The sequence below is a fragment of the Colobus angolensis genome, unplaced genomic scaffold (genome assembly GCF_000951035.1).
Source record: "Colobus angolensis palliatus isolate OR3802 unplaced genomic scaffold, Cang.pa_1.0 Scaffold423, whole genome shotgun sequence".
Classification (NCBI taxonomy): domain Eukaryota; kingdom Metazoa; phylum Chordata; class Mammalia; order Primates; family Cercopithecidae; genus Colobus; species Colobus angolensis.
The window spans coordinates 500,639-527,454 of NW_012117633.1; the positions used below are offsets into that span (position 1 = coordinate 500,639).

The 26,816-nt window shown below is 49.6% G+C and overlaps 1 protein-coding gene and 1 long non-coding RNA gene across 2 annotated transcripts in view; one reads left to right on the forward strand and one right to left on the reverse strand.

Annotated features, from left to right (window-relative positions):
* The window catches only part of LOC105522273, a 10,066-nt gene extending 2,478 nt beyond the window's left edge, over positions 1 to 7,588 (reverse strand). Inside the window, exons 1-4 of the long non-coding RNA XR_001003417.1 lie at positions 7,513 to 7,588; positions 7,083 to 7,319; positions 5,860 to 5,899; positions 4,897 to 5,014 (exon numbers count right to left, since the gene is read on the reverse strand). This is a non-coding gene — a long non-coding RNA (uncharacterized LOC105522273). The remainder of the gene's footprint in view (positions 1 to 4,896; positions 5,015 to 5,859; positions 5,900 to 7,082; positions 7,320 to 7,512) is intronic.
* The window catches only part of KIAA1671 (KIAA1671 ortholog), a 186,475-nt gene that overhangs the window by 98,605 nt on the left and 61,054 nt on the right, over positions 1 to 26,816 (forward strand). The window lies entirely within an intron of this gene.

Genomic DNA, 26,816 nt, shown 5'->3' on the forward strand with positions numbered 1-26,816 from the left:
TCAAGCAATTCTCCTGCCTCAGCCTCCCAAATAGCTAGGATTTCAGGTGCCCACCACCACTCCCAGCTAATTTTTACATTTTTAGTAGATATGGGGTTTCACCCTGTCGGCCATGCTGGTCTCAAACTCCTGACCTTAGGGAATCTACCCGCCTCAGCTTCCCACAGTGTTGGGATTACGGACATGAGCCACCACACCTGGCCCATTTTCTGATTTCTGAAATCACACGTGCTTGTCTAGAAATGGTGATCTCTGTGCCTCCCCTCACATTGTAGATGAAATTCCCATTTACTTCCTGGATCTCAGCAGCTTCTCCAGCATTTTTTGGATTAATTATGTAAGAAAGAGATGGTTTTCTTTCTTTTTTGATGCCCAAAACATCCCAAGAGTTTCCTGGAGAGAACAGAAGACTTTGCAGAAAAAGTCCTCTGGGGGAAAATGCTTTCACTGCCCCAGTTTTCAGGAAGCGAAGCTTTTTATAGTCACACTTGCAGACCGCTCTGTACCTAAAGGAAGCCAGGAGGGAACAAGCAGGCATCTGGCTTTGTAGCTTACTTCTGCACCCCTCTCCCCTTTCTGGAAGGAGGCAGAACTGGATGATCCCACCTGCCATTTGGTCTCTGCTTTTCTGGGCTCTTGTCGCCATCCAGACTGATTTGGTGAGGGCCAGGATATATAGCTTGTCACAGGTGTGAGATGGGGCAGGGTGGGGGGGTGCCAAACTCCACCACTTAATAGCTGTGTGACCTTGGGTTGCTCATTTCACTTCTCTCTGCCGCAGTTTTTCCATTTGTAAAATGGCAGTGATAATCATATTAATGGTATCGGCCTCCTTTCATTGTTGGGAGGAGTTGATGGTGATGCAGTGTAATGCCTGGCACATAGTAAGTGCTCAGTTAGCAGTGGTGATGGTGGTGATGGTGGTGGTGGTGGTGGTGGTGGTCTTCGGTCAGGTTCCCTAGAAGCAGAGACTGACATGAGGATTCTGGTGCAGCGATTCATTGAGAGAAAGCTCTCAAGTGAAACCCATAAGGAAGAAAGGGCAACAACTGGAGCAGAGGACAAAGCTAAGTACAGATGTGGTTTCAGCTGAGCCCCAGCCTCAGCCCAGTCCCATGGGCACCGCCAGAGTGTGAATTGCATCACTGAGTTGGTGGTGCCTTGAGGCAAGGAGACCTGGGTGTTGTGTTCTGTATTGGTCAGTCACTGGCCGTGGACATCTCAGCATAGCCTTCAGTAAGGGCAGTTTCCAGAGGAGGATGGAGCTCTGAACCTTTTGTAACCAGCATTCACGGCAGCTGAAGGGTGTGTGTGCACCTTCTAGAAAAGGGGATCTTGGGGGCGGTACCAGCTGCATCGATGAAAATGATGGGTTCGATGACTTCACCTCTGAAAACCAGAGAAGTCAAGTCACTTGCTCACCATCACACAGCTAGTAAGAGCTATAGCTGGATCTCTAAACCCTTAATCATGATGCTATACTTATTTAGCAAGGACGGGGTGGGTCTAGAATAAGGCAAGCGAGGTGCTCACATAGGGCACAAAATTGGGGGACATCAAGAAAAGTCACTGATCACTATAAATAATATTTTAATTATGTTAAAAAATTAAAATTAATGCAAAAATTTATGATGAGAAAGGAACCAGAACTATAAATAAAAACAGGATTAGTGTTACTTATTTTTTTCCTTTTGCCTCTGGCCCAGCATGGCTTGCACCACACTGAGCAAGTCCCTTTTTGAACAATTAGGTTCTTACACCTTTTCATCATTATCTATGTGACTGTGATAAACATTCTTAGAGCAAAATGTTTGTATATTATTATTATTATTTCCAAAGGAATTCCTGTTTGTGGAACTGGATCACTATAGGGTCAAAAGTCAGACACAGCGCCCCCCTCCCCCTTTTATTATGAAAATGTTCAAACATACAGAAAAATTATATAGGAAAACACCCATCAGCTAGATTCTATGAAATTTGCTATGTGGCTAGGTGCGGTGGCTCATGCCTGTAATCCCAGCACTTTGGGAGGCCGATGGGGGCAGATCACAAGGTGGGGAGATTGAGACCATCCTGGCTAACACGGTGAAACCGCCCCCCCATGACCAGATGTCTCACAGGAAACTTAAAAATACAAAAAAATTAGCCAGGTGTGGTGGCGGGCGCCTGTAGTCCCAGTTACTCGGGAGACTGAGGCAGGAGAATGGCGTGAACCCAGGAGGCGCAGCTTGCAGCGAGCTGAGATCACACCACTGCACTCCAGCCTGGACGACAGAGCGAGACTGCATCTCAAAAAAAAATTTTTTTTTTTTTTTTTTGCTATGTGTGCTTTATTAAAATGTAGCCATCCATCCATGGCACTTTTTTTTGTTTTGTTTTGTTTTGAGACAGGATCTCACTCTGTTGCCCGGACTGGAGTGCAGTGGTGTGATCACAGCTCCCTGTAACCTTAACTACCCAGGCTGAAGCAGTCCTTCTACATTAGCCTCCAGAGTAGCTGGGACTACAGGGTTCAAACAATCCTCCCACCTCGGGCTCCCAAAGAGCTGGGATTACAGGTGTGAGCCACAGCACCCAGCACTCCATTTGTGTGTGTGTGTGTGTGTGTGTGTGTATTTCAAAATAAATTATTGGCTGGGCATGGTGGCTCATGTCTGTAATCCCAGCACTTTGCGAGGCTGAGGTGGGCAGATCACGAAGTTAGGAGTTCGAGACCAGCCTGGGCAACATAGTGAAACCCTGTCCCTACTAAAAATACAAAAATTATCCGGGCGTGGTGGCAGGCGCCTGTAGTCCCAAGCTACTCAGGAGGCTGAGGCAGGAGCATTGCTTGAACCCAAGAGGCAGAGGTTGCAGTGAGCCGAGATCGTGCCACTTGCATGCCAGGCTGGGCGACAGAGCGAGACTTTATCTCAAAAAAAAAAAAAAGTATAGACATCAGTACATTTCAGCTGTACATTTCAATATGCATGTCATTTACTGACAAGTCATTATTTTTTAAGACTTTTGATTTAGAGTATTAAATTTCCTACAGTTTTAGTGTCTATCTGCTGTGGGTATATGTGTCTGTTTCACCACAACCTTGACAATACTGGGTATGATCTTTTTAAAGGCGTTTTACTTTCTACTTTGATTTCACATTTTTCCTCCTGAGGACCCCAGTGGATTTCCCACCCCGATGTCCAGATGGTCTGTTAAAAAGCTGTGTGCCATTCCAGCTCTTTAGGTATTTCTGATGTGACTTTCCTGGGACTGGGGGGAGGACTCAGCTCTTCCTCAGGTCTGTTCCTGTTTCCACCCTGGTCTGTTCCTGTTTCCACCCTGGATGTCCCGGGCCTGCGTGGTGAGGGAGCAGGGCCATGAAGAGGACTTCCTGGTGTAGGAGCTTACTATGGGCAATCTGTGTGGGGAAAATGGGCAAACTTTGGAGGCCCACTTTGGATGCCAGAAGTCCTGGGACCTAGGAGGCTGCATGTGGTGGAGGGTATAGCCAGGCACTCATGGCAGTGCGACTTGGCCCTTTGTGTTTCCTTACCTGCACGGTGGGGTAATGCTTCTGGATATATCAACATAAGATACATAGGCTGCTGCAAGAGCCCCCCACCCCACCTTCACCTTCAACCTTCAGTTTTCTCATGGACCGTGTACCTACTTGCCTCTGGGCACTTGTATCTCTGTGATTTCTATGGGCCAGGAATTTGGGAGCAGTGTGGCTGAGTGACTATGACTTAGAGTTTCTTATGAGGTTGTACCCAAGATATTGGCCAGTCTACAGTCAGCTAAGAGTTTGACTAGAGATGGAGCATCTGTTTCCATAGTGGCTTACTCACACGGCCAGCGTGTGGTGCTAGCTGTTGGCTGCGGGCCCCAGATTCTCTCCATGTGGGTTTCTGTGTGTGACTGCTTGAGCATCCTCACAACATGGCGACTGGCTTTCCCCAGCATGACCTCAGAGAACAAGGTGGAAACCATGATGCTTTTTATGACCAAGCTTTAGAAGTCCTACACTGTCACTTTTTCTTTTTCTTCTTCTTCTTCTTTTTTTTTTTTTTCTTTTGAGACGGAGCATCACTCTGTCACCCAGGCTGGAGTGCAGTAGCATGATCTCAGCTCACTGCAAACTCCGCCTCCCAGGTTCAAGTGATTCTCCTGCCTCAGCCTCCCGAGTAGCAGGATTACAGGTGCCTGCCACCATGCCCAGCTAATTTTTATAGTTTCAGTAGAGACGGGATTTCACCATGTTGGCCAGGCTGGTCTTGAACTCCTGACTTCGTGATCCACCCGCCTCTGCCTCCCAAAGTGCTGGGATTACAGGCATGAACCACCAAGCCCGGCCCATCACTTCTTCTTTACTCTGCTAACCACGTGGACCAACGTTGATTCTTTGTGGGAAGGGACCACACCAGGGTATGGATAAAAGCGGGGAAGGATTATTGATGGTCATCTTGGAGGACACCTATCAGGCATAACCTTGGTACATGATTTCACCTCTGTGGATCTCAGTCTCCTCTGTCAAATGGGTTCATGCAAAAAAATTCATTAGTTGATTCCTGTGAATGCTTAGAATGGTGTTGGACATTTAGTTTCCTCTTAATAAATATTAGCCACCACTGTCTTCCCCTGCTGGGCTCTGAGCCCTCTGTTGTTAATCTCTATGCAGTGCCTGGCTCAGAGTAGGCACCCTCTGAATCTTTATTAAATCAGTGAGTGAAAGAATGAATGAGGCTGGATGCGGTGGTTCATGCTTGTAATCCCAGTACTTTGGGGGGCTGAGGCAGGTGGATCACTTGAGTCTAGGAGTTTGAGACCAGCCTGGACAACATGGTGAAACCCTGTCTCTACAAAAATAACACACCAAAAAATTAGCCGGGCTAATTTAGCTGGGACTACACATACTTGTAGTCTCAGCTACTCAGGAGGCTGAGGTGGGAGGATCGCTTGAGCCTGGGAGGCCAAGGCTGCAGTGAGCTATGATCACGCCACTGCAGTCCAGCCTGGGCAACAGAGTGAGATCCTGTATCCAAAAAAAAAAAAGAAGAAGAGAGAGAGGGAGAGAAAGAGAATGAATAGCTATAAGGACTAGGAATACATGGAGAAGAAAGATATCTGTTGGCCACATTGCCAGAGAATCCTTTGTGATCAACTTTCTCAAGTGAAGCCCTTTGACCAGTATCTAGAAAACAAATATTTGTTCAAAACTGAACTGAGGTGGTGGTGGAAAGGACATAGGATGCATTCTGAGCGACCTGGGTTTCAATCGTGTACTTGGTGTCCGAAGAATAAATATTTACAGAGTCCTGACTCTGGGCCAGGTACCATGTCAGACCTGGGAAAACTTGGGGTGGGAGCAGCTCTGGTGTATGCCCTGGCAGCATCCTTGCTGTGTGACCTTGGGCAAGTGAATCTGTGTCTCTGAATCTGCATTTCTTTGTCTGTAAAAGTAGTGGGGTTGGGGGGACATGGATTCCTGCTGGAAAGAGAAACTTCCTTTAACAGGTATGCCTGACCTCCAGGATCCAGCTGCTGCCCACCCCCTTCTTACAACCCTGACATGTTTGGAATCTCCAGGCAGAGGACAGAAAACCTGCATGGATCAGATGAGCGGGGCCTGGCCGAGGACAGTGGGTGTTAGGGTCTAGTCCTACTCCCTACGCCTAGTACTCCAGCCCTGTAAGGGTTAAAACCCAGCTAGCTCATGTGACCTGGTGTAAACCATGAATCATTCCCATTGCTCCTAGTGCTGAGCCTGCTGCCCAGGACGGGGCAGATGCTGTGCCCCGGGTTGCCATGGCAACTCCACCTGTACTGAAATACAGCCTGCCGCAGTCCTTCCTGGGGTGACCTCAGGGGCTGTCTCACCTGGCTCAGTGTTGCCTTCCAGAGAGGGAGGGAGAGACAGCTGAAAAGGAGAGAGAGGAGAGAAGCTTAGAGACAAGCAAGTGGAAGTTGAGACACAGAGAAAGGGAGGAGAGCGAGGTTGAGAAATCAACAGAAACAGACCACGAGAGGGAGACAGACTGACAGCGGACCAGAGGTCCCAAGACACTGCCTGTAACAGTAGAGGCAGAAGCCGTTTCCCAGCAGTGCTAACCTTCCCTGGGGCTGCCAGATCTCCGACATACAGGCACACACACACACACGTGCACACACATGCACACGCGTGCAGCCGCATTTCCTGGTGCGCTTTTGCGGTGAGGGCACAGGGGTGGGTAGGCTAGCAGGCACGTGAAGTTGTCATCAGCCCCGAGGGACTGTGAGCGAGTTGGGACTTGGGGGAGAAAAAAATGGGGGCGGACGTCAGCTCCCTGGGCGGCCACCGCCACCGCCTCCGCCTCCCCGAGGCCCCTCCTGCATTCCTGGGCAGCGAAGCCCCTCGCTAAGACGGGGGCTGATGTCATCCCGGGCTGCTCAGCCAGGGGACCCGGGGGGCCCTGGTGGCTGCCTCCGGAAGTGAGCTAGCCGCTTGCCGGCCGACAGGTTTGGAATCTCCAGCCAAAGGACAGAAAACCTGCATGGGTCAGGTGAGCGGGGTCTGGCCGAGGGCAGCCGGGCAGGGGGCAGCAGGGTGCGGCAGCTTGCCCACCGGAACCTTCCAGGGTGCGCCTCAGGGGGGCTGCCTACCTGAAGGGAAGTGAGGACAAGGGTGCCCAAGGCCGCCCCCTCCACCCACTCCCCACCCCCCGCCTTTCGGGGACCGTCACGCCCTGGAGTGAGTGCAGCCGGCTTGTTCCTCAAAGCTCCTTGTCTCCGCCGATCAGCTGGGTGAGCCCTGGAACTGGAACCTGGACTGCCCAGTGTGTTGACTTTGCAACTCCGCTGGGGTGGACTCGCAGCCTGGCACTTAGCTGCCTCTTAATTCTGAGCGGCACCCGTGGATGCAGCCGGCTGCTGGCTCGGGGATGTTTACTTACCCTTGGTTTGCCTGAAGAGAGCTGCTGTTTTTAAATTTTTTTCCTCCAAGCAAGCCCAGAACTTCCATGAGCAAAAGAGTCAGAAGAGGGGAGAGGACACTGGCGTTTTAATTGCTCTAGCCCTCCCTAACCTCCTCCTTCCCTCTCTTCCTGGCTGGCCCCATGGATTACCTGGGAGATAAACTCACAGTGGCTCAGACCCACATGACCCAGTGGATGGGCACCGTGAGGAGGTCCTTCCAGGAAGCCCTCAATTTGGTGACCACCACGGTGGGCCATGAACGGACGAGTGCAGAGTCGGGCAGCCGGACCCCCTTCAAGCGTACCTCCTCCTTCCGACACCTGGCTTCCCGGAGTCGGGAATCCTTCCGCCGCTTCTCTGCTCGCAGCCAACAGAGATTTTCTTCACTGAGGAAAAGGCACACAGATTCGGAGCCGCCAGATATTGTAAGCTTATTATGTTTTAAAAAATATTAAAACAACACTGAAAGCTCCTCCCTTCAAGTCCTCCCAGGGAGGGGGTCTCAGACATCAAACCCGGGAAGTTACTGCTCCCAGAGTAGTTGTCAGTCAAAGCCCAGGCACTTCCTGTCCCCTGTACCTGGGAAAGAGGCACGTAGCAATAATTCCTCTCTCTCCCAAAGTCGGTCAGGAAATTCTTGCTGGATTCGACGTCTATGTGGACAGGGCCAGCACATGAGTTTGGCTGAATTTGCCGGTTGATTTATGTTTAAGTGTGAACACCCCAGCTCCCGACACGAAAGCTCATCCTTCCCCCTATTTTTAGGGTGGATTAGTGGCACCTGCCTCATCTCCTCTCACCCTCCTAGGAAGCACAAGTGGCCATGTCATGTGCACACTGAGTTGTAGCTTTTGTCGTTCTACCGAGCTTTCGTGGGACTGCTGAGGAAAGGGCCTTAGGAGACCGAGATGGTGGGCGAATTCGCCCGCTGGCCGTGAACCTGGGGCTTGGTGTGAGTGGGCCAGGGCGGGAGGCCTTTATTTCTTACTCAGGCAGACTCGGGAGGGCTTGGATTGGGACAGCAGGGTGGAATGACAGCTAATGATGAAAAACTTGGCCTGTGTCCTGCTGGGGGACAGTGCAGAAACAATCATAAGGTCCTTACAGTGATTCGGAGAGGTGGGATTGGGCCCAGAGAGCGAAAGTGCCTACCATGGGGAAGCATAGTGAGCGAGTGGCAGAGCCAGGTCCGGAACCCAAGGCTCTGACCTCCCCATTCAGGGCTCTTTCCAGTGCAGCTCCCGGCAGATGTTCTCCCCAGACCCTCGCGATTACTTCAGGGCTGCCCACATCACTGACCAAGCGTGACCCTAAAGAGAAGGGCTGCCATTTTCACACAGGAGACTTCTACCCCCTGACTGCGTTGGCCCAGTTTGTGGGAGCACCTGAGGACAGGCGAAGGGCTAAGCCAGCCCCTTCTTCTGGGTTCCTCCTAGCCAGGAGTGCTGTAGTCATTAAGGGACTCAGCATTTAGGGAGGAGCTCTGAGCTGGCCCTCCTTTCACTGGAGGTGGCAGAGCTCACAGCTGCCCTGCCAGGTGCAGGGGCTCAGTATCCCCTCTGCTGGCCCAGAGGTGTGGTGACTCACCCCAGGCCACACAGCAGCCGGAGCAGGCAGGTGCAAATGCAAGGCAGGAGCCGAGCACTTGGGCATGACATGTGTCTCGTTCACAGGACGTCTCCTTCACAGTGGGTCTGTGCTCCTCCTTTGTGGCCTTGGACGAATTAGTGGGGCTTAAATTTATGAGACAGATTCCCCAACCTCTGGAAGGTGTGACTTGGCACAGGGAAAGAAGGCCCCTCATTCATTCTGTCTCCCTCTGTGTGTATCTCCATCTCTGTGATGTGTCTCTCTGCCTTGCTCTGTCTCTGTTTCTCTGTGAGTCCTGTTCTCTCTCAGGGTAGGGGGCTGGTGACAGGCAGGCTCTGTTGGTATCCCTCTTTCCCCACCCTGGGGAGTGGTGTGACCATGGGCATTGGCCTGAATCCCCTAGGCCTCTTCCTGTGTTACAGGTTGGTGCCACCGGAGGAGTTGCCTCTCCAGCTGGTTGAATAAATGAAGTTGGGTGGTGCAGAGCCATTCCCTGTTGCATCGGGATGCCACCAAGAGTGTAAATACATGCGAAATACATTCAAGCTTCAGGCTCCTTCCCATGTAGCCACACTACTGGGTGGTAGGCACCAGCTGGCCTTGGCCTTGACAGCTTGAATCAGACTCCTGGCTGAGGAGCCCTGACCAATTCTTAAGCTTCAGTTTCTTCCTGTGTCCAATGAGGAGAACCAAGTGCTAGGTATGAGATTGAAGCAAGCCCCCGGCACAGTGCCAGGCACACAGTAGCTGCACACTTGTGAGTGCCCTCTCTCTGTTGCTTGCCTAGACACTCTGTCTGAGCAGGATAAAGGCAGAGTTGGGATAGGAACACGTGCAGTCTTGAAGAGAAGTCAACGAAACACAAGGCCAGGGACCCCCTGCTTGGGGTTGAGTCCTGGCTCTGCCGCGTCCCAGCTGAGTGACCTTGGGCAGACTCCTTCCCTCTCTGTGCATTGATTTCCTCCTCTGTGAAATGGGGATGATTGTGCATTGATGTGCTGGTAAATGCGTGGTGGGCGTGGCTGTTCTTAGCTTGTGGTGCTTAAAAATTAGTTCTTGGCCGGGCGCGGTGGCTCAAGCCTGTAATCCCAGCACTTTGGGAGGCCGAGACGGGCGGATCACGAGGTCAGGAGATCGAGACCATCCTGGCGAACACGGTGAAACCCTGTCTCTACTAAAAAATACAAAAAAACTAGCCGGGCGAGGTGGCGGGCGCTTGTAATCCCAGCCACTTGGGAGGCTGAGACAGGAGAATGGCGTGAACCCGGGAGGTGGAGCTTGCAGTGAGCTGAGATCCGGCCACTGCACTCCAGCCTGGGCGACAGAGCGAGACTCCTTCTCAAAAAAAAAAAAAAAAAAAAAAAAAAAATTAGTTCTTGCGGCAACCAAACCTTTCCTCTTGAACTGTCCCTTCAAAGATTTCCAGTGAGGTGGAAAACCCACACACGCCCTTTTTACTCAGGGACTTCACTTAAATATTCGTTTTATGGGAAGAAACTTTTTAAAGCCACAGACAATTACTTAAGAGTTTGGGACAACAGCAGTATCCGTGGTTCGGGCTGGGAGGGGGCAGGATTTTAGTCTTTCCGACCTTGTACGTGATTTATCTAAATAATCCATTCATTTCATCCTGGTTCCTGCCTCCGGCTTGTATTTACTCAGAGCAGTGTAGAAGAATCTATTGTGGGCATAAAACAACCCTCAAAGGCGTGCCCTGAAATGTTTTCCAAATCCAGCCTTGAAGTAATTTGCTAATGGCCTGCCTGCCTCTGTGTCCAAGGGATAAAAGGGGGAAAGAGGGAAAACAAATGCTTTGTCTCTGAGCCACAAAGGCAGGAAAAGGCACGTTTGTACTGCAGTCCCGTGTGAGCCTGAGAAACACGCCTGGTACGCCAGGTTTAGCCGAGGAGACAAGGTGGACTCCAGTTAGAGGCCAGACAGAAAATTCCAGAACCCAGGAACAATGGCAATGGCACAGGGGCCAAGACTGCAATAAAAGTGGGAGATGGGGGGGCGTCTCTGAGGCCACGGGGTGCCGCCCCAAGAGGGCTTTGGAGTCAGACAGACTTTGGCCTGAGTCTCAACTCACCACCACGTGCAAACTGAGTGCCTTGAGCAACTTAAATCACCTCTTTCAGCCTCAGTGCCCTCATCTGAAACATGGAGATTCAGCTGGGACTTGTCTGGTGGGTGGTTCAATGGGACAGAGTAGACTAAGAGCCAGCACAGTCCTGGCATACAGGAGGTGCTGAATAAATGTTCTTTCCACGTTGCCTTTTAGGGGGCTCAGCCTGTAACGTGAGTCCTACCTTCCTAGAAGGCTAGACTGGTGCCTTAGGGAAGCAGAGTAAGAACCTAATCGACCTGTATTTGTATTTACTGTGTGCAGGGCTCCATGCTAAGCATCAGGTGCATATAATTTGTGTGTCTTCATTAATTCACTCATTTTTTTCTTTCAACCAGTATTTATTATTTATTTATTTATTTATTTATTTAGAGACAGAGCCTCACTTTGTCACCCAGGCTGGAGTACAGTGGCACAATCTCAGCTCATTGCAACTTCTGCCTCCCTGGTTCAAGTGATTCTCCTGCCTTAGCCTCCCCAGTAGCTGGGATTACAGGCACCCACCACCACACTGGCTAATTTTTGTATTTTTGGTAGAGACAGGGTTTCACCATAATGACCGGGCTAGTCTCCAACTCCTGACCTCAAGTGATCCACCCGCTTTAGCCTCCTAAAGTGCTAGGATTACAGGCATGAGCCACTGCGCCCAGCCTATTTTTATTTATTTATTTTGAAGACAAGGTCTTGCCCTGTCACTGGGGCTGGAGTGCAGTGGCTTGTTCATAGCTCACCACAGCCTCTATCCCCTGGGTTCAAGCCATCCTCTTGCCTCTGGAGCAGCTGGGACTACAGGTTTGTGCCACCACACCCAGCCATTTTTTTTCTTTTGTGTAACGACAGGGTCCTGCTCTGTCACCCAGGCTGGTCTTGAGCTCCTGGCCTCAAGTGATCCTCCCACCTCAGCCTCCCAAAGTGCAGGGATTGCAAGCATGAGCCACCGTACCCCGCCCCCTCCACCAGTATGTATGTATGTATGTATGCATGTATGTATATACTCTATCGCATGGGCTGGAGTACAGTGGTGTAGTTTTGGCTCACTGCAACCTCCGACCCCCAGGTTCAAGCAATTCTTCTGCCTCAGCCTTCTGAGTAGCTGGGACTACAGGCACCCACCACCATGCCTGGCTAATTTTTGTATTTTCAGTAGAGACAGGGTTTCACCATGTTGCCCAGGCTGGTCACAAACTCCAGCCTCAGGTGATGCACCCACCTCGGCCTCCCAAACTACTGGGATTACAGGTGTGAACCACCACACCTGGCCCCCTCAACCAGTATTTACTGAGTACCTATCACAATCCTGGTGCAGGAGAAATAGCTGTGAACGAAAGAGACAAAACTGCCTTCACAGAGCTGCCTTCTAGTGAGGCTGATGATAAAACACATCAGAATGTAAATATGTCATATATGTGCTGAAAATGAGGGAACTATCTTAAAATATCAAGGGTCTGTCTGTAACCTCAAACTATTGCTGTGTATCAGAGTTTCTCAGCCTCAGCTCTAATGATATCTTGGGCTACATAATTCTTTATGGCTGTGGGGGTAAGGGGTAGAGTCTGTGCATTGTAAGCTTTTCCCTGGTTCCTACCCACTAGAAGCCAGTAGCATCCCACAGTTGTGACAACCAAAAATATCTCCAGACATTGCCAAGTCCCTTCTGGGGCAGAATGACAATGCCCCTTCCAGCCCCCATCCAGGTTTGAGAACCCTGCCGTATATTATGTGGTGTGGGGCACAACAATTGTAGCTGGGGTATTCTCCCAGTGACTTAAATATGGGGAGGAGGGCAGGGATCCCACATCCACTGAGCCTCTCCTACTTGCCGGGAACCACACAGCTGCCCCTATGGGTGTAGCCCCATACTTTGCGAATGGAGAAATCTGAAACACAGAGAGGTAAAGTCACAGGCCTGGGGCTACACAGCTGGGGATCTGTGAAGTGGGGACTCCATTCAGCCTGTGTCGGCCATGCTGGGAGCATGACCACACCCTGCACTGGGGATTCACTATTAAACGTCGGCCCCAGAGCTGAGCATTCAGTCCTCCAGCCCAAGGCTGAGTGGGAGTATTTGCTTCTGTGTTAATTATGGACTGGAATGGAGGCTTAAAATATTCAGCAGGGCTCAGCATCTCCCCCCACTAAACACACACACACACACACACACACACACACAGCTTTAGCAGTGGGGGAGAATTGAAAGGAAAGGATGTATAGGACTCCTGCCTTTGGAAGCCCCATTTCAGCCCCATCTCCATCAGTACTGTCTCTGTACTGGGATCCTCTGGCTCTGTAAGAAATTACCGGAAACGTGGTGGCTTAAAGTAACATAACTTCATCTCTCACAGTTCTGGAGTCCAGAAGTCCAAAATCAAAATGTCAGCAGTCGGCCGGGCGTGGTGGCTCACGCCTGTAATCCCAGCACTTTGGGAGGCTGAGGCGGGCGGATCACCTGAGGTGAGGAGTTTGAGACCAGCCTGGCCAGCATGGAGAAACCCCATCTCTACAAAACTAGTTGGGGGTGGTGGCACATGCCTGTAATCCCAGCTACTTGGGAGGCTGAGGCAGGAGAATTGCTTGAACCCAGGAGGCGGAGGTTGCGGTGAGCCGAGATGGCGCCACTGCACTCCAGCCTGGGCAACAAGAGTGAAACTTTGTCTCAAAAAAAAAAAAAAAAAAAGTCAGCAGTTGACACCTCCCTCCAGAGGCTCTAGGGGGGCATCTTTTCTTTTACCTCTTCCAGCCTCTGGTGGCTCCAGGCATTCTTTGGCTTGTAGCCATGTCACCCCAATCTCTGCCTCTGTCTTCATGTCACTATCTCCTCTGTCGTCTCCTCTCCTGTCTCTGATAAGGACACTTGTGCCTGAACATAGGAGCCTCCTGGATTATCTAGGATGATCTCACCTGGAGACCTGCAATTTCATTTCATCTGCAAAGGCCCTTTTTCCAAGTGAGGTCACATTTGCAGTTTCTGGGGGCTAGGATGCAAACATAACTTTTGTTTTTTGTTTTTTGTTTGAGACAGGGCCTCCTGTCACTCAGGCTGGAGTGTACTGGTGCAATCATGGCTCACTGCAGCCTCAACTTCCCAGGCTCAGGTGGCCCTCCCACCTCAACCTCCCAAGTAGCTGGGACTACAGGTGTACACCACCACACCTAGCTAATTTTTTTGTATTTTTAATAGAGACAGAGTTTTACCTTGTTGCCCAAGCTAGTCTCAAGGGATCCACCTACTTCAGCCTCCCAAAGTGCTGGGATTACAGACGTGAGCCACTGTGCCCAGCCGACATACCCTTTTAGGGGCCACTGTTCAGCTCCCCACACACTCCCCACAGCTTACACTGTGGCCCCTCCCATCCAGTCCATTCTCTCCCCAACAACCCAAGAGGTCAAGTCATTCCCCTGCCTCACTCCAGACTTAGATGCCCAGTTTTCCTGTGCGACCTGGCCCTGCCTCTCTGCTGACATCAGCTCTACCCCTGTCCTTTATGCTCACACTGCCCTTGCCACTCTGACTTCCTGCTCTTCGCCAGTTACCCCCTGCTCCTTCCAGACCTCAGGACTTTGCCATTACCATTCCCTCTGCCTGAAATGCCCTTACCCTCTCTTCACCTCTGCAGAGAGGCTTCCCGATGTTCCAGGCTATGGTGAACCCTCTGCATTTCCCTGCACCCATCCTTCTTCATTTCTTCCAGGGACCTATCTCAGTCTGTACTTATTTCATTTTACTTGTTCCCTGGTTTATTCTCTGACTCCTCCACTAGGAGGTAAGGTCCACGAGGGCCAGGGCTTTGGCTGTCGTGGTTCACCTTGGTATTGCCAGTACCTGGAACAGTGGCTAGGAGCTCACAGAGTATCTGCCTTCCAGAAATCCACTGTCCTTCATTCTTATGTCCACCCTGTGACACCATCTCCATATTATACATGGGTAAACTGAGGCCTGGAGAGGATAAGTGATACAGCCCCGGTGTATACCTCCTAAGAGATGACAAGTGTATGGCCACACCATCCTGAATGATCTCAGAGTTGATGCCAGGATTCTAGTCCAGGGAGGTCTGGAATTCTTTCCCTGTAGAGGGCAGGATGGAAAATCTGAAGTGTAATGATGATAAAAACCACTCACTCATTCATTAGGAATTTTTAATTGAGTACCTCTTTTGTATCAGATACGGTGCTCGGTAGAGGAAGAAACAGGCAGGGTCTTTGCCCTCACGGGACTCATAGGAGCCGGGAGACACATTAAACAACTAAGTAAACCAATGAACCAACAAAGAAAGTACTCTCAGATAATGGTGAGGGCTCTCCAGAAAATGTAACAGGGCATGGGGACCCGTGGGAGTGGATTTTAGGAAGAGTGATCAGGAAAGTCTTCTCAGGAGGTGACATTGGAGCAGAGACCTGCATGAATGAGGGGATGAGCCCCAGAAAGTTTGGAGGGACATTGGGACAGCAGGAAAGGCAGTGCAAAGGCCCTGAGGCAGGTTCGTGCCTGGTGTGTTTGAGGAGCAGCAAGGAGCCCAGAGTGGCTGGAGCAGCACAAGTCAGTGGGAGAGGGTAGAAGTGAGCTCAGAGAGGTGGGCCAGGGGCCAGAGCAGGTAGGGCCAGGGAGGGGAGCTCTGATAGGATGTTAGATTTTAGTGTTGGAGGGTACTGCGCAAGGGAGAGCTGTGATCAGATCTGTGCCTCTGTGTGGAGTGTTGGAAGAGAAGAACAGAATAACAACTCTAGCTACCACTTACTGAGTGCCTGCTGTGTGCTAGGCACAGGTTGTTATTAATACATTTCTCCTGGAGATCTGGGCTTCAAAGGACTGGGGTCCAGCTGCTGTGCACCCTTCCTCCATCTCCAGCTGCCTTTGCTGACTGCCGATTGCCACCTGCTACCTCATGTCCAGAGCCCTGCCAGGTGCCCTGTTCTCGGGCTTCACCTTGGGGTGTGGATTCGAGGGGTTAGACTTAAACCCAGCCCCAAAGGCCAGCATGATGTCACTTCATTCTCTGCTACAGTGTCGCCAGACAGGCAGGACAGACTGCTTTCTTTTGGGCTGGCCTCACCCAATTTCAGGTCTCCTTTCACCCTCCTGGCAGCAGAATGATGTCACCCAGAGAACAATGGTTCCTTTATAGATCTAGCCCGGGCCAAAGACTGGGTCTCAGAGTAGGTGCCTCTGGGAGAGACCTGGAGTGAATGGAGGGGCAGAACAGAGGGCTCTGGTGCTCCACAGGGATCTGCTTTTGTTTAAATAATGTTAATCTCCTTTCCTCTCTCCCCAATCAAAAAAATAGGATGTGCTCAATGTATACTTGGAACATACAGAAAAACGTAAAGAAAACAAAACCCACCCATTCTCCTAACATCACATTGATGAAAACCACTGCTAGCATTGGAATGCATTTCCTTGTCTTTTATCCCCCCTCTTCCAAACAAAATTGCCAACCCTCTGTGTCTTTATATCCTTTAAAAGATATGAAAATTTTATATGTCTTTGTGACACTTTTAATGCCCTTGCAACATTTGTATGGTCCATAATTTATTAACCTGTGTGGCTGGACATTTGGGTCATTTCCCATTCTGGGCTATCAGGAGTGACCCTGCAGGGGCGGGGCCTGCGTGTGTATTTCTTCATCTGGATTTCTGAGAGGTCCCCGAGGTTTAAGTAAGCTCACGTTCCTTTCTGTGATCAGAAGGCCCCGTTGTTACTTTCACTTTTCTCTCCCTCTCCCTGCATTTTCTAATCTCAGATGTTTTGTTCAGACAAATGCTTCTTGCTTCCACATCAGGAAGTCAGAAATTTCAGGAAGGAAATCTGGATTGATACACATCACAGGGAGTGTTATGTTTTCGGATTTCATGAAGAATGGAGTCTTCAGTTGGCTGGGTGCGGTGGCTCACGCCTGTAGTCCCAGCACTTTGGGTGGCCGAGGCGGGTGGATCACGAGGTCAGGAGATCAAGACCATCCTGACTTAACATGGTGAAACCCTGTCTCTACTAAAAATACAAAAAATTAGCCGGGCATGGTGGCGGGCGCCTGTAGTCCCAGCTACTCCTGAGGCTGAGGCAGGAGAATGGCGTGAACCCGGGAGGTGGAGCTTGCAGTGAGCCGAGATCACGCCACTGCACTCCAGCCTGGGCGACAGAGCAAGACTACATCTCAAAAAAAAAAAAAAAAAAAAAAAAGAATGGAGTCTTTAGCAAGAGAAGCCCTTACAAAAGAAATCATGTATTAGATTAGTTATAATGGTGTGCTGGTAAAATGTTTAACAACCCTGTCTTCTTGGGGAAAAAGCTTTGATTGGTAGCATTTGCCCAATTTGGTGGTATAAATACTCCCACCATAGCCAATTGTAAGCTTCTAACTAGTTGTCACTAAACACAAAGTTGGGGAAAGATGGGCAGTAGAATACTGCTCTTTAGTATTTTTACCACACAGATGTAATAGACATAAGTGACCGCAAGCCCATGGAAAATAATAAAATGTGGCAAAGTAATTAGGAAGTGATGAGATGTGAATATTTATTACCTTTGCTTTTAATGTGATTTCTTTAATTGTAAGTTTAGATCATTTAATCTTCAGTAATGGCTGTGTTTAATACCTGGCTCCTGAAAATTACAGTTGTCCCTGGGGGACCAGGACAAGCCAGCTCCAGTATACGCCACTGGTTAAGCAGGTGAATTGTGGGATCTGAGAGCTGTGAGTTTGAATCCTGGTTCTGCGTCTTCCTTGCTATGTGGCTTTGGGGAGTTTTTGTACCTTTTTAATGCCTCAGTTTTCTCTTCTGTAAAATGGGGTCAAGAATATTATCCCCTCCACAATCGCAGTGTGTAGAACTGCAGCGCAAGGCTTGGTGCATAATAGTGAGGTAGGAAGCGGGACTTGACTCCAGAGCGGGGGCTCAGGCGCTGGACCAAATTGAGGACTAGCTAAAACAGAACCAGGGCAGAAGCAGCTTTCCAATCAGTCATGCTCACTAGTGTGACATGTCAGCTTATCATTGCCATGGTAACACCTGGGAGTTACTGTCCCTTTCCATGGCAATGACCGAGTGACCCAAAAGTGACTACCCCTTCCCTGGAGATTTCTGCATAAACTGTCCCTTAGTCTACATGTTATTAAAAGTGGGTATAAATGTGACTCCAAAACTGCCCTCAGCTGCCTATGGAACCGTAGCACCGCCACGTCAGTAAAGCTGTTTTCTTCCATCTCCAGCTTGCCCTTGAATTCTTTCTTGGGTAAAGCCAAGAACCCTCTTGGGCTGAGCCCCACTTTGCCTGTCCTGTATCAGTAGGATCTCAGTGTACAGTCATTATCATCATCACCATGGTTATTTGATCAGAACTGCAAGTTGCAGTCAAACATGATAGTTGGCAAGTTGCAGTCAAGTTGCAGTCAAACATGATAGACAGCCTCTAAAGTGGCCCCCCCAGTGTTTCTTGCCTTCAGTTATTCACACTGTTGTGAAGTCCCCTTCCATGCTATACTGGGTTGGTCAGTGTGACCTGCAGAATATATGGTGTTACTTCTGAGATGAGAGATTTTGTTTTTTTAGATAGAGTCTCACTCTGTTGCCTAGGCTGGAGTGCAGTGGCATGATCTTGCCTCACTGCAACCTCCGCCTCCCGGGTTCAAGTGATTCTCCTGCCTCAGCCTCCCGAGTAGCTGGGATTACAGGCACCCGCCACCATGCCCAGCTAATTTTTTGTGTTTTTAGTAGAGACGGAGTTTCACCATGTTAATCAGGATGGTCTCGATTTCCTGACCTTGTGATCCGCCTGCCTCAGCCTCCCAAAGTGCTGGGATTACAGGCGTGAGCCACCGCACCCAGCTGAGATGAGGTTTCAAAAGACACTGCAGCTTCCCTCTTGGTCACTCCCTCCCTTTCTTGGAGCATTCACTCTGGGGAAAGCTGCTGTGTCTTGAGGACCCTCAAGCAGCCCTGTAGAGAGGCCCATATGGTGAGGAACTGAAGCCTCCAGTCCACCACCAGCAAGGAACTGAAATCTGCCAACAGGCACACGAGTGAGCTTAGAAGCAGATCTTCCAGCCTGCAGGTGAAACTGCACCTCTGGGCAACAGCTTGACTCCAAACTCATGAGATACCCTGAGCCGGGACCATTCACCGAAATCCTTCCTAGATCCCTGGCTTCCAGAAACTGTGTGAGATAATAAATGTTTATTGTTTCAGCCCACTGAGTTGTAGGGCTATTTGTTACACAGCCAGAGATAACTAGTACATATTTCTTCTCACTTATGCTTGTGGAAATAGTCCGAGGATGGCCAGGGAGTATTATTTAATCCCTTGTCTTGCAGTTGAGTAAACTGAGGTAGGAAGACCTGCCCGTGGTCTGTAATGTGGTAGGTGTTGGTATTCCCAGTGGATGCCTTTCTTGTCTCATGTGTTCTTGCCCATAAAAGAGGCTGGGGTCAGGGTGCCAGGGGCTTTTGAGCGGATCACCCTTTTAGGAATTGGCATGAATCTCCCAGCTTGGGATGGAATTTGTTTCTTGGATTCTAAGTGCTCATTACCCGACTTAACTCATCAAATCATTCATTGTAAGAGCTGGGCCATAAACAGCGGCGACCTGTATGCAGAGATACAAGAGCATGGTGGCTTTTCTCCAGCATCAATTTCTAGTCCAGAGAAGTCCTGTCAGATTGTCCTGCTCCCTTGGAAAGAGGGTCTGAAGCATGCCTTATTACTAAGAATTAAAAATTGCAGAGTTTGTGAACACTTCTGACTTTTGTTTTCTAAGCATAGATTTGGTATCTTCTGCTGCTCTTTCCTGATGGCAAGAAAAGAGGGGTGCAGGTAGATTAGCTGAACACAGTTCAGAGCTTGGCTCTCCCTTCAGACAGTTCTTAGTTTGAATCCCAGCTTTGTCACTAGCTAGCTATGGGACCTCAGACAGGTAACTTTGATTCTGCAAGCCTCAGCTGCCTTGTGAAGTACCCAGCACGATGCCTGGAACCTAGGAGGTGCATAATAAATGCCAGGCACAGTTGCTATCCTTATAACCTTGACACATTAGTCAGATAAGAGTATGTTATGCTGCAGTAACAAACTGCCAGCTCTCAGACACTTAACACCAAGTATTTGTTTGTTTTGAGACAGGGTCTCACTCTGTCACCCAGGCTGGAGTGTAGCATTGTGATCATAGCTCACTGTAGCCTCAACCTCCCTGGCTCAAACAATCCTCCCACCTCAGCCTCCCCAGTAGCTGGGAATACAGGCATGTGTCGTCATGCCTGGCAAATTTTTTGCAGCTTTTGTAGAGATGGAGGTCTCACTGTGTTACCCAGGGTGGTCTCGAACTCCTGGGCTCAAGCAGTCCTCCTGCATCAGCCTCCCAAAGTGCTGGGATTACAGGCGTAAACCACTGCGCCTGACCATTGATTTTGTATTCATGCAAAGTTAGGTGCTGGTCCAGGGGCCGTCTATAGCAGCCGCCTCTCCAGGTTGTTCGCATCTAGCAGCTAGGCCATCTGGGAAGATATGACTTCTTTGTAAAAATTTCAGAGGACAAAACTGGAGGGCCACATCAAGGCGCAGAGGCTATTGTCCCATTTTATAGATGGGGAAATTAAGGCTTAAAGAGTAACGTATTTTAAGCATTGACCATGTACCAGCCATTAAGCTAAGCAGACTGTCTTAAATCCTTATAGAAACCCCATCCAGTAGGTGTTATCTGTGTCATGTCTGTTTTGCAAATGATAAAAATTGAGACTTGGAGAGAGGTGACTTGCCCAGAATCACCTAGTTCATAGTCGGCCAAGCATGGACTCCAGCCCAGGTCTGCTGATGTCTCGTTTCTTGTGCCTCCCATTTGAGGAAGTGGATTGAGAGATCTGGGGTGTGTTTCCTGAGAGGTACCATGGTGTAGACCTGGGTTTCACAGCATGGTGACATTGACATTCGAGGCTGGATAATTCTCTGTCATTGGGAGCTGTCCTGGGCACCATAGGATGCTGAGCAGCCTCCCCAGCCTCTGCCCACTAGATGCCAGCACCATCCTTCCCGTCCCCAGTTGTGATGCCTGAAAATGTTTCCAGCCATTGCCGAATGTAGGGGGCAAAGTCACCCCTGGTTGAGAATCACTGATGTGGATCGTAAGAGCTCAACCTGGGATGTGAGTTCAAACCCCTGCCAGGCCTTAAGTAACCATGTGGCCTTACCCAACAGATTCTGGACAAGGCCAAAGCATTAGTAGTAGGCCTTTGGAATACACTAACTTTTAGGTAATAGAACCTTTGATTCCTGGTGTAATTTGGGGCAAGTCTCTCTGCTCTGATAAAACGTTTTTCTTTTGCTACAAAGTGGCGCAAACAATATCAGTTCACAGAATTGTTATGAGAATGACAGGAGATGCTGGTGGAGGGCACATAGTTCTTTATAAACAGTGGCTTTTATTGTCGTTCTAGTTATCACCTGTCAAAGGGGAGGTTCAGAGCGGGGCAGATTTTCTGGTGTTTGGAAATACTCTTCACGGTCTATTAATTCCCAGTCCCTCGTCTCCTGGCTCCACGTCCAAATATTTGCTTTCTGCCAAAGCCAGAAGTTATCCAGTACCTCACGTTCCCAGCATCGCCAGCCTGATTTCTAGAAACAGCCATTCCCTGGGCACACCTATGATTTAACACCGGTAATTCCTTAATTCGTAGCTAGGAGCCTGTTCTTTTCTTCTTGGTAATTGCCTTCGGCTTTGGGAAGGATGAGGGTTGGATGGGGCAGCCACGTTGCAGACATCTTGGCAGGAAAAGCCTGGGATGTTCTGGAGTCTCTGGTGCTGCATTTGAAGAGCATACAAAGGTAGCCACGCTGGCAGATGATGTATAGAGTTTCATTATCCATAAATATTTTTAAATGAGCCCTAGGTGCCCATGTAAACAGGTAACTGAGGGACATGAGGTTGGTGCGGAATTGTTCTTCAAGTAGGAGTTCCTGAGCCTTGGTTGTCAGAACTTCTAGATCCTTCTGGTTCACTCTTTTTTTTTGTTGTTGTTGTTGTTACAGCTGAGGAAGCCAAGGCCCAGAGAGGGAGAGAGACCTATGCAAGGTCACACAGCAAGTTGATGACAGACACAGGACTGGAGCTTGGGTTCCTAAATTCATTGTTGAGGCATTGGAGGCTAGATGATTCTCAACTTTGACATCCTTTGGAGTTGAGCCACAGACATTTATTGAACTCCTCTCACTTGCAGAAAGCCCTGTAGTCAGCTGTGTGATGTGTTAAAAATAATGAGACTCCATCCCTGCCTTTGGGTTTTTAGAAAAGTAAGCATATGTGTATCCCAGTTGTGCAGCTTTGAATCAATGTCCTCTCTATTACACTGGCTATGGGCCTCAGTTTCCCCATATGTTTTTAGAGGTTGTGGTGTGACCTGTTAAGATCTTCGCAGTAAAATCAGCTCAGATTGAAATCCCTGCTCCCCTGTCTACTAGCCGTGTGACTTTGAGCAAGACTTTGAGCAAGCCTCAGTTTCCCCATCTGTAAAAAGGGAATCATAATATTGTTCATGGTGGTGAGAATTCCATACGGTAACGAGTGTGCTGGGCACATGGTAGGGGCTCAGTAACTTCACTCTGCCTGGCCTCCCTTTTGGACCACCGGGCTGCTCACGGCTCGGCGACATTCCCTCCTCCCAGCTTTTCACAGGCTGTTCCCTCTGCCTGGAATGACGGACCCGTGGCATAGGTTCCGCTGGTGTTTTAAGCGGGTTAAGCCTCTTCTTCAAACTGTGCCATTTTTCTCTCCAGAGTGACCCCCATCCTCCAGTGTTTCAGTTGTTAGAAGGGATTGAGGTGGACACGTGGGCCTGGCATAGAGCCAGCAGCCCCATCGTCTTCTTCCTGGCCTCCTTTGTGTCCACTTGGCTTCCCTGACCCCCTTGCAAGATTCTTCCCGTCCCATCCTACCCCACCCCACACCAAGTTGCTACTTGATGATCAAAGCATATTTGTGTGTCATTAACAGCCACAGCTAATTAGGAAGGAAGGGTTAAGTAGGAGGCATTCCTATACACGCCTGGGGGCTGAACAGTTGGAGATTTTTCATATCCTATGTTGGATTTTTTTTTCTCTTCTTGTGCATAAATACAAGTCCTTTTGTGGGGGAGATGAAAAAAGAATGGAGGTCATTAGAGATCTACTTAGTGAGTTTCCTAATCTTTTCATGGGACGTGGAGCCCCGTGGATTTTCAATAACTGAGTGCCATTGGTTAAAAATGGTTTCTGAGCTGAATTGCGGTGAAGCGGCTGCTGTGGTTCAGTGGCGTCTGATTGCTGTGATGGGGGTGGAGGAGGAGACAACGGGTACAGATGGGCCTGAGTTCAAATCCTAGCACCACACTTCTGACATCTAAAACCTTGGCCAAGGGCCTCAACTTCTTTGAGTTGTGATATCCTTGCAGGCACAGAGGGCTAAAGATGTGAAGATTGAACTCAAACTTGGATGGGCATCAGATATGTCTTGGGTCCTGGTGCCATGAGGAGAGTACCAGGCAGGTGCCTTGGGGGTCTGAGGAGGGCCCCAGAATCTGCTTGTGCGGCAAGAGCTGTAGGTGAGCCCCATGGAGAGATGGTTATGTGGACACCGCCCTTTAAAGACCAATCTCCTTAATGTTTCTTCATGCTCATAAAAATAAATAAATAAATACGTATCTGATGGATGAATGAATGAAGGCATGGACCAGTGCATGAACAGATGCCAAACTCTTAGCTGGCTGCAAGCCGGGTGTTGGGTGGATGATGAGGGCTCAGAGCTGTGCTTTCTTGTCAGGAACATGATTTGGAGAGGCTCAAGATTATAAATCTGAATTTCCTGTTCAGCAGCAACTTGTATCCATGAGAGCAAGTCTCCCTTCTCTGAGGACTGCAGAAGACTGTGGGTCTATTATGGTCCAGTCTCAAGAGCTCAATGGTCAGTCCTTGTCATGACCAACCAGAGAAAATCTGGTTTTGTTTTCACTCCCCTAATTGGTACCCTCCAGGCTGTTGGGGCTCTTCTGTGGGTGCCCCAGCCCCAGCCCCATCTCTGTGCACCTGCATAAGCCATTACTTTAGACCTGAAGATTCTCACAGCAATGCCAGACTCACAGATCTCCGTTTATGTGGCTGTGTGGGATTGGAGTGAGGCAGTCTTCCCCGGAGCGAATCTGGGATCCTTTCTGAAGTAATATAACACAAGGCTTCTGATTAGCTGGTTTGGATTCTGTCCTCGGCTCATTTATGCAGCTAACCTACCCCTGTCAAGCACCTGCTGTGTGCCAGCTGCAGTACCGGGTGCATTCACATACCTGACATTGGAAGTTACTTAGCCCTCACAATCCTCCTGAGAATGGAGACCAAGGGAGGCAACCGCACTTAGCTCCAGGGCCCTGGATGCAGAGGTTGGGGGTTCTGTTCTCCCTGCTGTCTGTGTTCTGTCAGTCCTTTGAGCCAAGTCAGAGGTCCTTTGTTATGTTTCTCCACCAAGCATGGAGTGCCATGAGGACAGTATGGGGGCCGGGGGTGGGGGCGGGGCGGGCTCCCTATTTTGCAGAGTCAAAAAAAAACTAGTTAGTGCTAAAAGCACAGATTCTGGGCTGGGTGCGGTGGCTCACACCTGTACTCCCAGCAATTTGGGAGGCAGAGGCAGGGGATCACAGGTCGAGAGTTTGAGACCAGCCTGGCCAACATGGCGAAACCCCGTCTCTACTAAAAACACAAAAATTAGCTGGGCATGGTGGCACATGCCTGTAAAATACCAGCTACTCGGGAGGCTGAGGCAGGACAATCGCTTGAACCCGGGAGGCAGAGGTTGCAGTGAGTCGAGATCGTGCCATGGCACTCCAGCCGGACTCCAGTGACAAGAGCAAGACTCCATCTCAAAAAAAAAAAAAAAAGAAAAAGAAGAAAACCAACCACAGATTCCGGAGCCAGAAGGCCTGGGTTTGAATCACAGCTTTTCCCAGCTTTGCAGCCTACCAGCGTGTGACTTAAGCAACTTGCTTGATGGCATTTGTGCTTCAGTTTCCTTCTTTCTTTTCTTTTTCTTTTCCCTTTTTTTTTTTTTTTTGAGACAGGGTCTTGCCCTGTTCCCCAGGCTGGAGTGCAGTGACACGATCATGGCTCACTTCAGGCTAGAACTCCTGGGTTCAAGCACTCTTCCTGCCTCAGCCTCTCGAGTAGGTATGATTACAGGTGCAAGTTACCATGCTCGGTGATTTCCCTAGTTCTAAGATGGAGAAAATAACAATATGTCATGGAGATGTTGTGAAGAATACATCTATTGATGTATACAACGCTCCTAAAACAGTGGCTGGCACATAGTTGGCTCTGAAAGTGCTTATTACCAGGCAGGGTGCAGTGGCCCATGCCTGTCATCCCAGCACTTTGGAAGGCTGAGGCAGGAGGGTCGCCTGAGCCCAGGAGTTTGAGACCAGCCTGGGCAACAGAGTGAGATGTCATCTCTATAAAAAAATTTTTAAATAAATAAGCGATTATTATCAATATGATTATATTCAGTGCTATCTTATAAGAATATTATAAATAAATAAACTGTTACACATAAATATTTTGGAGGTATGATTTGCATACAGCAAAAGGCATATATCATGAAGGTATAGCTTGAGTTTTGACAAATGCATACACTTGTGTAGGCCACACCCTGTTAAGATCTAGGGCGTTCTCATCTCCCCAAGAAAGTTCCCTTAGCCCCTTTCCACTTAGTCCCCTCTTACCTGGCACTCAATAAACATTTCTTGAATGAATGAGTGGGTTAAAGAATGTGTACTGAGAATCCATCGTATTTGATCCCAACCCTCTTTATGCCAATTGTACTACTTGTAATCGTCATTACATAACCTGATTAGCTGTTATATAAATGTATGAGATACAGTTGCAGAGAGATAAGAGAGTTGTCATACTCTGAAAACTTAATTAAACACTTTGAGAAGATTCCATACAGGCAAATGCTAAAAAAAGAAGCCCCATCCTATGAGGGGTGGGGGACACTGTCAAAGACAAGGGTGAGGAATCGTAAACATCTAGATGAGTTCTATACTCCCTGCTTCCCTGGTGTCTGGGCCTCCACTTGGAGCTCAGGCACTGCTCTGTGCCTTCCCCGGTACCTGCAGCACAGGCGACCCAGCCTCTGGGTGGAGAGCTCCTCTCCCAGCTGCCCTCTAAGCCTGTCCCTCCTGGGGAAATAGCACAGCTTAGAGGCTTAGAGTCCCAGGCCTGAATGTCGGGGGCAAGGCATGGGTGACCAGGAGGACAGAGGTAAGATTCCAGGGCCCAGCTCCCATAACTTACCCACCACACCCCAAACCAAGGTTGCTCCTTGAAGTTTTTAATATATTGGACTAATGTGATTTTGCTTAAAGAGTTTTTTTTTTTTTTTGTAAAGCTCAAAAATGAAAAAGGAAGTGGAAAACCGGTGATGTGGTGCCGGCCACCACTCCCAGTCAGAGATGAGGAGACTTTCAAACAGGGTGGGGGCCTTGCGCACTGACATACAGGGACTGCTCTGGAAGAGACTGGGCTTCCAACTCAGAGTTGTTAGCATTTCCTATGGCGATTTCCCTGCGTGTTGACGAGGGTGCCATCTGGGTGTTTTCCAGCCCCGGAGAGCTGAGGCCATGCTCAGGGGACACACCCGCAGCCTAGGGAGGTCCCTTTTCCCTCCCTGCCTCCATGGCACCCTCTGCACAACTGGAGTTCTGCACAGGTTTGGGGCTTAGGATGCATAAGGTGCCCGGCGCATGCCTGGTACCTCCTCAGCTCACAGGTAGTGCCCACACCCATGGGCCTAGCAAGGTCCCTGCTGCTTCTAAGGGGACTAGGGTCTTTGGCTCAGGTTTTCTCCCTCTGGGGCCTGGCAGGTGGCACGGGGCTGCTCATCCCTGAGGGAGAGTTAGGGATGAAGTCACTCTCCAGGTCCCTGGCCTGGTCAGGTGCACAGGCCATTTGCATGGGCTTAGGCTGATGTCACCCTAGGAAGCCATTCTGTGCTGGCGGCCACCTTCAGCCCTGGCTGCCCGCCTGCCTGTTGCGTGTGTACTGTTTTGTTTGTCGTGTGGGGCAGAGTCAGGGAGGAGCCGTGTGGTGGAGACAGTTTTCTCTGCTGTCTGAGAACAGGGTGATGCCATCCTTCTTCTCACAGAAGGATCTCAGGTTGGGAGCAGCCTGGTTCCCT